We start from the raw sequence: 13,499 nt of genomic DNA, 5'->3' as shown, positions 1-13,499 counted from the left end.
GAAAAATTTTGAATAGAAAATATTTAAAATTCATGACATCATTATGTCACATGCATATTCCAGGCCAAAACACAATAATAATGTTATAATTGTACAGACAGTCATTGATATTCATCTGAGTGCCTATATACATACCATATCCTCATTTCAGAATTGTTTACAAATTCAAACACACTTCGAAGTATATTGAAAACATAATCAATTTGAAATGCGTTGATTTGATGTCAGGATGTATGAGATGTTAATATATTTTTTTTAAATTTTCAGATGGATCCACCACTTCTGGTCATCTGGTTTCCGCCCCTGCCCAGTCCCCTGCACAGTCACAGACCCCTCCCCATGCACAGACCCCTGACCATGGCCAGACCCCTGCACAGACCCAGACCCCTGCCCATGACCAGACTCCTGACCATGCCCAGACCCCTGCACAGACCCAGACCCCTGCCCATGACCAGACTCCTGCCCATGCCCAGACCACTGCCGGCCCTTCCCATTGTTCATTTCCTGTCCCTCCCAAAAAACGCTCCTACAACCCCCTTCGCCGCTCTCCCCGTATTATGGCCCGTACAGCTGCCCAGACCCAAACTCCCCACTCCCCAGCTGTACGGCCTACCCCGGAGCGGCAGCTCACCCTTCCCCAAGCCATTACCATCCCTCCCCAAGCCACTCCCATCCCTCCCCAAGCCAATCCCATCCCTCCCCCCTGTCTCAACCTTCATTTTCCTGGGTGTCGGATTGTCCTTCCCAGGCACAGCTGTAAGTATCATTCAAAATACACGTTATAAGATACTTAAAGGTACAGTGAAGTTAAATTTTTTCAATTGTGATTCCAATCCAGCATGCAATGTTAATCAAATTTATAATTTACTACTCTTATGAATTATTCTTCATTCTCTTGATATCTTTATTGAAACAAAGAAATGCCTATAATTAGTTTAAACAATAAAAAAATTCTGGCCATCATTTCTTTATTGTTGGATGAATGTATCCATCAACCAGCAGGGACAAACAAAGTTGATAAACAAATATTGGCTTCCCTAAAAAGCAACATTCTTGCATTCAAAATCTAGCTAGAGAATTCAAACATTTAATGAATATGTGTAAGTTTTAAAGATTTGTAATGTCATGCTCTATCTGAATCAGTCCATTAAATATTTAGGTTCAGTGTCCCTTTAATTGGATATCACTACATATACCAATCACCACTACTTGGATCCAACAATTAATGTACAAATTTTGATACATTATCTCTTGTCTAACCCAGTGGGAATGTAATTTCTTCAGGTTGCTATGTTTACACAGCTTGTCCTCAATGCCAAAATGTTTAAGGATAGGTGTGCCTACCACAGTATAATTGAAATTTTTAAATTGCTAATGTAAGTACAATGTAAATCCTTTAACAAGATTTGATACACTCAAGCTGTATAAGTGGATCATCTAAAACCAATTAAAGGGGACAACATGTTTGAGTAAAATGTCCCTTTAATGATTTCTGTCTGTCTGAATAACCTAATTCATGTGTAAAGAATAAATGTAAACTAATTGATGTAAAGAATTATTTGTCTTTATGATGACAATGTATGTTGTAAATTTTTTTCGTCTGTTGTGTAATTATCCTTAATATTTAATGTATTCTTTATTTTAGGCTGTGACTCAGCATGGCTCATGCTAGAAGGTATAGCAAGAGTAGAGCAGGCCGTGTTGAGGAACGCAGCTGTCCTGAGAGGGATGAACGACACCATGCAGGCTCAGCTCCGGGTTCAGGACTTGACTCTGCGTGCAATTATGAGATTAAGTTCAAGGCCTGAATCTGGAGCTGGACATGCACAGGACGATGAAGAGGATGACCAGTAAGTGGAGGATCTGGAGATGCTCCATGGTGGCAGATAAGAATCCTCCGTCCACATGTTGATTTTGTTGTTTTAATGTTGCCATTTGGCCTTTTTAAAAGTTTATTGTTGTGCCTGTTGCACTCTTTTACCTTGTCATATGTCTCCAATGGGGCTATGGTGGCCCTTGGCAACTCTCTTCATGGACTGTGATGCACTGTGTTACCTTGTCATATGTCTCCAATGGGGCTATGGTGGCCCTTGGCAACTCTCTTCATGGACTGTGATGCACTGTGTTACCTTGTCATATGTCTCCAATGGGGCTATGCTGGCCCTTGGCAACTCTCTTCATGGACTGTGATGCACTGTGTTACCTTGTCATATGTCTCCAATGGGGCTATGCTGGCCCTTGGCAACTCTCTTCATGGACTGTGATGCACTGTGTTACCTTGTCATATGTCTCCAATGGGGCTATGCTGGCCCTTGGCAACTCTCTTCATGGACTGTGATGCACTGTGTTACCTTGTCATATGTCTCCAATGGGGCTATGCTGGCCCTTGGCAACTCTCTTCATGGACTGTGATGCACTGTGTTACCTTGTCATATGTCTCCAATGGGGCTATGGTGGCCCTTGGCAACTCTCTTCATGGACTGTGATGCACTGTGTTACCTTGTCATATGTCTCCAATGGGGCTATGCTGGCCCTTGGCAACTCTCTTCATGGACTGTGATGCACTGTGTTACCTTGTCATATGTCTCCAATGGGGCTATGGTGGCCCTTGGCAACTCTCTTCATGGACTGTGATGCACTGTGTTACCTTGTCATATGTCTCCAATGGGGCTATGCTGGCCCTTGGCAACTCTCTTCATGGACTGTGATGCACTGTGTTACCTTGTCATATGTCTCCAATGGGGTTATGCTGGCCCTTGGCAACTCTCTTCATGGACTGTGATGCACTGTGTTACCTTGTCATATGTCTTCAATGGGGCTATGGTGGCCCTTGGCAACTCTCTTCATGGACTGTGATGCACTGTGTTACCTTGTCATATGGCTCATATATTCCTTATTTTTACAAGATTATTTATAAACGTTGTGTATGTTTTCTTACATACTAATAAAATACATTTTATTGCACGAATCTTTGTCCTGATTCTTCATGTTATTTTTTGAAAGCTCTAGTTTATGTTGTTGATCCTTAAAGGGACCTACCAAATATATTTTTAATAATAAAATCATATATGTAAGACAATTGTAAATGACTTTAAGATTAACATCTCCAATGTAATCTTATTATTTGTCTTTATATATTTTTCTCTTAGCTTTATCATTGCCTGATTATGATTAGCATAGTAATTGTTTTATATATGTATATATAGATTGTTATTTGTGTATATATGTATATTTCAATGTTCAGATCCATGTGTGTATTTAGAAACTCTGCATGAATTGATGCACCTTTACCAAATGATCTGAGTATTGATACAATGATATAATCCCTGTAAAGTGTTCATTTTATTGAAATAGTATTGTCTATGTGTATGCTCTTTTTAAAAACAAAATAATGTCCCTTTAAGTGATGGTGAGCACAATTGTTAATGAATGTATTTCCATTTCTAAAGCGTTTTTGTCCTTTTTACATGAACAAGGACATATAATCTTATTAATAAACAATCTTATTGTAATGTTGACAGCACATGTATTTCATTTTCAATTCTATATTATTGTAAAAGTGTAACCAAATAAATCTCTGTGTGTAATGCAAATAATTTAGATGATGAATATTTGTTAACAAATATGTTAACAAAATACTTATCCTCCCATATATGGTTATAGGTAGGCTGACAATATTTAAACTTGAATAAATGACACGTTTAATCAATCCATGTATAACTATTGTTATTCCACAACAATCCAAAGATATCTTAAAACATCAATGGCATATGTATTTCTCATGTGTATCTTTTAAATGTTAAAGATATACACCATAGCTATAGTTCAAGGGACAGTCAAGTCCGAAAAGATGATTCATGATTTGGTGACATTCCTAGATAGCAATCTAGACACATACTAGTTCCTAAACTATAAATACGTTTCTTAGTGATATGCCAAGATGTCACTGAGTCCTTGTATTGTCTGCGGTTTTTCAGCGATGTCGGATGCGCCATGTTGCTTAAGACGTCACCTGCCAGGCTGTCCAATGATTCCTTGTATTGACTGACGTTCTTACGTGATCAAGAATGTGCCTTTTATTGGATTGCGTTTTGACGCGATCAAGGATGCGCCTTTTTTTTTGGGCGTTCTTACGTGATCAATAATGTGCCTTTCATTGGATGGCGTTCTTACGTGATCAAGGAAGCACCATGTTAAGACGTCACATGCAAAGGTAAAAAAACGTCTGATTGGATTACGTAGTCCCGCAATATTTGTGCACGTTAAAAACGTTTGTGACTGCAGCCAATTTTAAAAACCTTGCGAATATGTATTATTTGCATCATGTTACATTGTTGACCCGTAGCTGATAAAGACCACCACATTCTCTTTTGCTGGATGTCTGGTTGAATAAACGAATGAAAGCAAAATGTTTTCATGCATAAGATATTTCGAGGCAAGTGCAAATCTCTATAGTCCATGTTTAATATGTTTGTCAACAATGTTCCTTTTTCTGAAAAATGACTGTTGTGTTTAATGTTAAAGATATCTAATTAATAAATATGCGCTATTGTGTTTGAATAAAGTAATCAATATGCATTTATCTTTATCATATGCTAAATATATGATGCCGACTTCTTCTAAATGTAATTTCGTTGTATATTTTATTAAAGGTTCATTAGACACTCACATTATAAATCAAAAGCTTTGATTTTGTCTCTAGTTAGATAGTCCATTGTTTAACAAATACGTTTATTTTTTCTTCTGTTCTACGAAAATGTAAGTAATTTTCTGACTCCTCGCAAAGCCTCTGAGTTTCATGTGAGTACCATCTCCAGCTTTCTCCTGTTTGTGTAAAGGGTCTTTTCATATGTTAATGATGGGGTATTGTGTTGTTTTACGGTTGTAATGGGGGTTCATCTATATTTTCAATAGAGCTAACCCGATTTTCTTTGAAAGTGTTTGAAGCTTTTTAATATTGATATCAGTATATGTTAATCTTGTTGTTTGTAGTAGTGTCTATTACATACAGTTCTGTTAAAAATATAGTATACTGTCCCTTTAATGCAAATGTTGTTTTTTGTATCATGTATGAGTTCCACATTGTTTAATCTTCAAATATATTATTGTTAGCATATTTTCACCCCCCCCCACTCCTAAAAGGACTTTAAACCATATTCATTGTTCAAACAAATGTCTTTACAATAAAATATTAACACAATAATGTCTCTTTAAGAAAATAGACTTTATTTAACACGTCAATATAAATGTGATTTCAATATTTATTTTTTCACAAAGTACATGTAGATATACCAACAAGCTTCAAATATGTGTTAGCATATGTAATTTTGTTAAAGGGACAGTTTCGAAAACAAATAATGTTTTTCATTATTCTAAAAGTCAATTATGTAATATCAATGATATCAAATGTTTCTCAACAATTGATCATTTGTCTGGGTTTATTTAAATTTGCTAGCTAAACCTATGAGGTTGGTGTGCTCATTTCTTCGATCTTGAAGAGTGCTTGTAATCATTATACAATTTGAGCACTAGAGGGCATTTGGATAGCATTTGTATATGTAAAACCTTGTGCTCATACAGCATATTATTGACCATGTATTGATCATTGATATCTAAAATGTTGTTATGTCTGAACAACAAATAAGTGGTCATTTTTCATAGTCATAGATACAAGGGTAAGCACATAAGTCACACGTATTTCTCCATGTTTTGTTGTTTCCAACTTGATAATGCGTAATACAGTGTTTTCTTTGTAATCAATAATTTTCTGACTGTCCCTTTAAGCTGTGTTATTGGCATTCAAACAGTAATATGCCATCATGGATAATTGTAATGGTAATTTTGTTTGCGATTCGGGAAACAGTTTGGACATCACATCACAGAAACCAATCAATATCATGAACAAGGATAGGTATGTGATGATGTGGTTTTCACACACTTATAACCCACACTCTGCAAACAATCTCCCTCCATGGACCCGGTCCCATAGAAGTCGATTATATACAGAGTGTGGTCCACAAGTGTATGAAAACCACATCATCACATACCTATCCATTACACATTAAATTAAAAAAACCAGTAAAGATGAAAACAAATACTTACTTCCTCTTCCTTCCCCTCTTCCCACGGGGCTGAGGCTCTGGGAGAGGCAACTGCAGACTCCGAAGAGTTCTCCTTGGAGCTGTTGTGGGAAGAGTGGAAGGAAGAGTACTGGGACGACCAAGGTGAGGAGGAGAAGATGGCTGAGGAGGAGAAGATGGCTGAGGAGGAGAAGATGGCTGAGGAGGAGAAGATGGCTGAGGAGGAGTAGATGGCCCGGCAGGAGTAGATGGCCCGGCAGGAGTAGATGGCCCGGCAGGAGTAGATGGCCCGGCAGGAGGAGATGGGCCGGCAGGAGGAGATGGCCCAGCAGCAAGAGGCCCAGCAGCAAGAGGCCCAGCAGCAAGAGGCGGACCAGGAGGTAGACCAGCATGCGCCTCCCGGAAAAAAGTGAACATTTCTTGGTGAAGCTGAAATATTCTGGTTTGTCCTTCTTCGATTCGATTCAGTATGGTGATGATTTGATTTTGTCCTTGAATAATTTGATTTTGGCCATCAAGTATTCTATTGCGTCCTTCGATATTTTCTATCCGGGAGGTACGCATCTGGTCTATGTAGTCCAGTAGTACCCGCACCTCCGCTATTTCCTCTTGTTGTGCTTGTTGTTGTACCCGTGCACGGCGGGGTGCCCGTGCACGGCGGGGTGCGGGTCCTTGAGGGGCCTCGGGTTCCGCGGGATCCTCCTGTGCTTCCGGGGCCTCTTCATCATCTCCCGTGCGCTCTTTGTCACGGGGGGCCTCTTCCCTCCGAAGTGGAAATTCCTCCCCACCACTCTCATCCCGGGGAGATGCATGAGTTTCCTGTGCTGCCTCCTCCCCAGACTCTGTATATTAAAAAAATTAAAAAAATAAAAATGTATATATTAGCATATTTGCAAATCAAGCTTTAAATGACTTAGCTTACGATACAATTACAAATGCAGAATCATTAATCCACTTAGAAATCTAACAAACAATCAATACGATTTCAGCTTTTTCATAAACCGTGTTTGTGATATCTGGTCAATGTGAATGTTTTAGCGTTTGTTTTCAGTCTGTTTAAATGCACACCTAACCTATAGCCTAGATACTGATGTAACCGCAAAGTAATTGAATGCGTGTAAACAACGTTATAGCATTAATCGGATCCTTAACACATGAAACACAATGTTTTATCTTTCATGATTTAGAAGCATACATTTTTTATCAACTTTCGAATGTACTTTATCTAATTAGCTTAATTCTCTGGATATTCTTTGCTGAAAAGCATATCTAAATATGCTTATAAGATGCTGATTGTTAGCTGAATATAGCTGCCTCCTGTGATTGTTTCACTGTGTGCATGGCTATTTCTTCCTTAAAATATATCTCAAGAAGGATTCCAATTAGGTAATTTAAGTACATTTGAATGTTTTGTCAAATTGTATTCGCTACCTCAATCATGAAAGTAAATGTTTGCGTATAGTGTCCATTGAAATACATTCGTATGTGAAATTATTGTTCAATGAGCTTACCTTCAGATGAGAGTGGCAGGTTCCCGTTATCAATTCCTCCGATACCGACTACTTCCACATCGGAGATGCTGGGCCGCAACATTTCCTCCCATCGGCAGTACTCGATTTCAAGGGCAGGTCCGCCACCGGTTCCTGCGGCATGTCGTGCCTCCAGACCTAACTTTTTTTTGAGTTCCAGTTTACAGTCCCGGTAGCGATGTTTGATCGAATCCATATCTCGGTTCCGGCCACCCACTGCATTGACTGCATGCCTGATCTCATTCCAGAGCCTCCTCTTGTCAGTCGGGGTTGTCTTTTGGTGCTGCAGCCTCCTATGCCTGGCCATATAGGCCTCTACGAGGGCCTCCTTCTCCTCCATCGTAAACCTCGCCTCCCTAGTCGCCTTGGCCTTCCCCTGTGATGATGCCCTCTGTTTCCCGGACTGTGAAGCCCTACTCTGACCGCCACTGGGCCCAGCCACTTGGTCATCTTGAACCAAGTGGCTGGGTCCACCCACCGCTTCCACCCCCGCTTCCTGCCCCCCTTCCTGCTCCCCTTCCTGCCCTGTTCCTCTCCCCCTCCCTCTCCTCCCCCCTCTACCTGTCCCCTGCCTGGCCTCCATCTGTTCCCTAAACTAAACCCCAAATAATCAAACAAAAAGTGAGTGTGATGAAATGAAAGGGGGTCAAAATAAAGAAGTAAAAAGACAAAAAAGGTGCTTAAAGTGTGAGAGGGATGTAAAAAAACAAAGAGGGTAAGGAGTATTTAAATAAACCAAAAGAAGAAGAAGACTAAAAGGAGGATATGTAAACTAAATGTAACTAGGGGATGGGTATGGGATGGGTATGGGGTATGGGATAAGAGTAAATGGGATGAAAGGGAATGGGACTACAAGGAATGGGGTATGGAGTGTAGTATGAGGGGGTAGGGGGTATGGAGTGTATGTAGTGTTATTGATAAGTGTATGTATGTATTGAATGTGTTTGCGTGTAAATGTGTTAAGTGTACAGAAAAATCACTCGATCGCTAACTCACACTACTACTAATTCTCACTAACAAACACTCCCACTAACTCTCACTAACTACCAGTAACTTACGCTCCCACTAACAACTCTCACTAATAACTCCCACTAACTCACTCACGCTCCCACTAACAGACTCTCTCCCACTCCCACTAACTCCCACTAACTCACTCACTCTCTCACGCTAACACTAACTCACTCTCAAAAATTCTCAAACTCTCTAATATTAAACCTCCAATCTCCAAAGACCCAACAGCAACACAGTCAAAGAAGCCCTGCTTGTGTGGTGCTTATATACCCTGTGTAAATGTTTAATGATGTCCCAATTTCCGTTGTAAATAGTGTTCAGGTGTGCTTTATTAGCAATTAATATTATTGCAATGTGTATTAAGTGTGTGAATTTGCGCATGCTCATTTTGAGTTGGTATTTGTGGAATGTGTAGAATGCGATGATGTCATAGTGGTCGTTTTCTCTTTCATTGTCCAATAGTATTCTTTTTAAATGTGAATTTGCGATGGTGTGTTCTTCGTGAAGTGTTGTATATGTATGTTTGTCATAATATATGTATATAATTTTCTAGTGTATGTATATCTTTTTTAATCCTTGTTGTTATTTTGCGATTTTCCGCATCTTAAAGTATATGCGTATTCCCCGTATTAAATTTTATTACAAATTCCCCCACTTGTGAATGTGTAATGCTTGTGTGCTTTGTTGATTGATTGTTGTTGTGACATTTGGGGCGTGTTATTGTTGTGCATGATGTGGTATGCGTCATATGACCGAGCTGTGCGTATTCTCGCGAGATCGAGTGTTAGGTGAAAAAAGCTATTTTTTGCCTTTCCCATTGATCTCTATGGGAGACTGTCTAACGCGGGCAGGATTACGCGTGTGACATACACGCGTTAAGAGCATCGTTAGATGGTCTTATTTGAACTCTAAATACCGGAGTTAAACAATGCCGTGCGTTAGACATAAAACACGCGTGGCGTTAGCAACCCATCTACCGCCGAACTCCAAATCTAGCCGTAAGATAGCTATAATATAACTAATAATTACATTGTAGCTAATTTAGGGTTTATTTTTATTTTACAGGCAACTTTGTATTTATTTTAACTAGGTACAATAGCTATTAAATAGTTATAAATCACTTAATAGCTACCTAGTTAAAATAACTACAAATTTACCTGTAAAATAAATCCTAACCTAAGTTACAATTACACCTTACACTATACTACAATTAAATAAATTAAATTAATTAAATACAATTACCTACAATTAAATTAAAATAGGATTGACCAATAGAACAGCCAATAGAATGCAAGGTCAATCCTATTGGCTGATTGCATCAGCCAATCGGATTTTTCCTACCTTATTTCCAATTGGCTGATAGAATCCTATCAGCCAATCGGAATTCAAGGGATGCCATCTTGGATGACGTCATTAAAAGGAAACTTCATTCAGTGTTAGGACGTCGTTTGAAGAGGATGGCTCCGCGTCGGCTGGATGAAGATGGACCCGCTCCGCTCCGGTTGATTGAAGATAGAAGATGCCGCTTGGATGAAGACTTTTGCCGCTTGGAGGACCTCTTCTGCCCGGATTCGATGAAGACTTCTGGCCGGATCGGATGAAGACTTGTGCCCGGCTGGGTGAAGACGTCTCAAGGTAGGGTGATCTTCAAGGGGGTAGTGTTAGTTTTTTTTAAGGGGGGTTTGGGTGGGTTTTAGAGTAGGGTTGGGTGTGTGGGTGGTGGGTTTTAATGTTGGTATTTCTTTTTTTTTTACAGGTAAAAGAGCTGATGACTTTGGGGCAATGCCCCGCAAAATGCTCTTTTAAGGGCTATTTGTAATTTAGTTTAGGGTAGGGAATTTTATTATTTTGGGGGGCTTTTTTATTTTATTAGGGGGCTTAGATTAGGTGTAATTAGTTTAAACTTCTTGTAAAAAAAAATTATTTTCTGTAATTTAGAGGGGTTTTTTTTTGTACTTAATTTAATGTTAGGTAATTGTAGTTAATTAATTTAATTTATTAATTGATAGTGTAGTGTTAGGTGTAATTGTAACTTAGGTTAGGATTTATTTTACAAGTATATTTGTATTTATTTTAGATAGGTAGCTATTAAATAGTTAATAACTATTTAATAACTATTGTACCTAGTTAAAATAAATACAAAGTTGCCTGTAAAATAAAAATAAACCCTAAGATAGATAGAAATGTAACTATTAGTTATATTGTAGCTATCTTAGGGTTTATTTTATAGGTAAATATTTAGTTTTAAATAGGAATAATTTAGTTAATAATAGTAATTTTATTTAGATATATTTAAATTATATTTGTTAGGGGGGTGTTGGGGTTAGGGTTAGACTTAGGTTTAGGGTTTAATTCATTTAATATAGTGGCGGCGGTGTAGGGGGGGTAGATTAGGGGTTAATTAATGTAATGTAGGTGGCGGTGGTGTAGAGGTCGCAGGATAGGGGTTAATAAATAAAATGTAGGTGGCGGCGGGTTCCGGGTGCGGTGGTTTAGGGGTTAAACAATTTATTTATTTGCGATGGGGTCCGGGATCGGCAGGATAGGGGTTAATAACTTTATGTAGGTGGCGGCGGTATAGGTGCGGCAGATTAGGGGTTAATAGGTATAATGTAGGTGGCGGCGGGGTCCGGGAGCGGCAGTTTAGGGGTTAATATATTTATTAGAGTTGCGGCGGGGTCCGGGAGCGGTGTTTTAGGTGTTAATATATTTATTAGAGTTGCGGCGGGGTCCGGGAGCGGCAGTTTAGGGGTTAATATATTTATTAGAGTTGCGGCGGGGTCCGGGAGCGGTGGTTTAGGGGTTAATATATTTATTAGAGTTGGGGCGGGGTCCGGGAGCGGCGGTTTAGGGGGTAAAACAGTACAGTATAGTGTGGGTGCTTAGTGACAGGCTAGCAAGAAAGCTGCGAATAAGCCGATGAGCAGCGAGATCGATGACTGTTAGTTAACAACAGTCCGCTGCTCATCGCACCATACTTGGTGCGCGGCTTTTTGACAGCTTTCTTGATAAATTTGGCGAACGTATTTAGGTCCGCAGCGGCGATGTTAGGCGAGCTTAGGCAAGCGTATTGGGGCCGGCGAATGCAGGAAAGTAGACATTTTGATAAATAGATAAATAGGCCTATATCTCTGCTTAAAGTATAAGTATAGGTGTTACAACTACATTGCTATCGTTTTTTATAGCATCTTTGGTTAGATTTATGCCTGTTATCTGAGCGGTACCGCACAGCTTTTAGTTTTTTTTAAGGTTGCTTACGATTTTGTAAGTGTGTTTACCTGATGGACAACGGGTGGAGGAAAGACGTCCCACTTGTTTATAGCCAATCACAACTATTGTAGTAATAAAGCGTTGTTATACCTTCTGTGCAGCCTTTGGTCCTACTTTGACTTTGTACTTATACAGTGCTTTGTCCTTTCTCTTACTATTTTTTGCATTATTTTTTGGAACTGTGAGCACTAAAGGTCGCGCATTAGATACGTTACGTGCACCTCAATATATTTTTCATGTGCAAATATAAACATCTATGACTGCCACATCACTGGCACGTGACATGACACCAGAGAAGTGAAAACAAAGTCATTTTATTTATGGAAGGAAATCTTCAATCTCTTTTTAATAAAACACAGAAAACATTTGGCTTTTATTTCAATCAATAAGCAGAGGCTGGGAGGAAGAGGGGATATCACACAGACCTTTATATAAAGGGGATTGATCAGTTACAGGAGTCACTTGTGAGAGGGTAGTTGGTGCATGGCTTTGCCTTCCAGCTGATCTGGGTACACAAATGTAGTAAAGTGTCTCAGGCATTGTCATAGAGTGAGGAATATAAAAGCCTACACTTCAGACTAACTGGACCATCTAGTTCTTATTTGCCATTAAAAGCTATTAATTGTACACCTTGTAGTTACAATAAAATCTTTATTAGAGTCTCTGAAGAGTGTTGTTGTTAAGTTTACAACAGTAATGTGATGTACCCCTCTGTCAGAAGTACAGCTATGTAGCCGTAACCTTCAGCCTCAGCCCTGCAGGTACCAGAACATATCACAGTTCTAGTGTCCCCTCGATAGCTTAGTGTCCCCTACCTAGTGACAGAGCGACAGGGAGCCCAGACACAGCCTGGTTACAAATCACATTATGCGTTTCCATCTGAATGAGGAGAGCTAATACACAAACAGCCAGCTGTGTTTATGTGGGGAGGGAGAGAGCATCCAATCCTGTCCCAGGCAGATGTTACCCTCATGCCAACCCCTCCAGGTATATAGGCACAGCCCAGGGCTGGGGGCAGCATATAGTGAGCACAGGAGCAGAGCAGGTAAGTGCCAATGGGCCGCATATTATATTAATGTCATAGTCTGGGCTACTGACTTATACATTGTATCTCTATATAAGCACTGGGTACTGGGGTAGGCTTCTGTAATGTAAATGTGATCAGTTCTTACATACAGAGAGATTAATACTCGTGTGTGTATATATCACAGTAATGTGTACAAATTTATATTATAGAATTGTGTATTACTAATGTATTTATAGCAGGTGAAGGGGAACTGTTTAATGCGGGACAGCTTATTATATTAATGTCACAGTCTGGGCTACTGGCTTATACATTGTATCTCTATATCAGCACTGGGTACTGGGGGAGGCTTCTGTAACATAAATGTGATCAGTTCTTACATACAGAGAGATTAATACTCGTGTTTATATATCACAGTAATGTGTACAGATTTATATTATAGAATTGTGTGTTACTAATGTATTTATAGCAGGTGAAGGGGAACTGTTTAATGCGGGACAGCTTATTATATTAATGTCACAGTCTGGGCTACTGACTTATACATTGTATCTCTATATCAGCACTGGGTACTGGAGGAGGCTTCTA

Source organism: Bombina bombina, chromosome 5, assembly GCF_027579735.1.
Source record: "Bombina bombina isolate aBomBom1 chromosome 5, aBomBom1.pri, whole genome shotgun sequence".
NCBI lineage: Eukaryota > Metazoa > Chordata > Amphibia > Anura > Bombinatoridae > Bombina > Bombina bombina.
The sequence above is the reverse complement of the archived record's forward strand: the minus strand, read 5'-3'. Positions refer to the sequence as shown.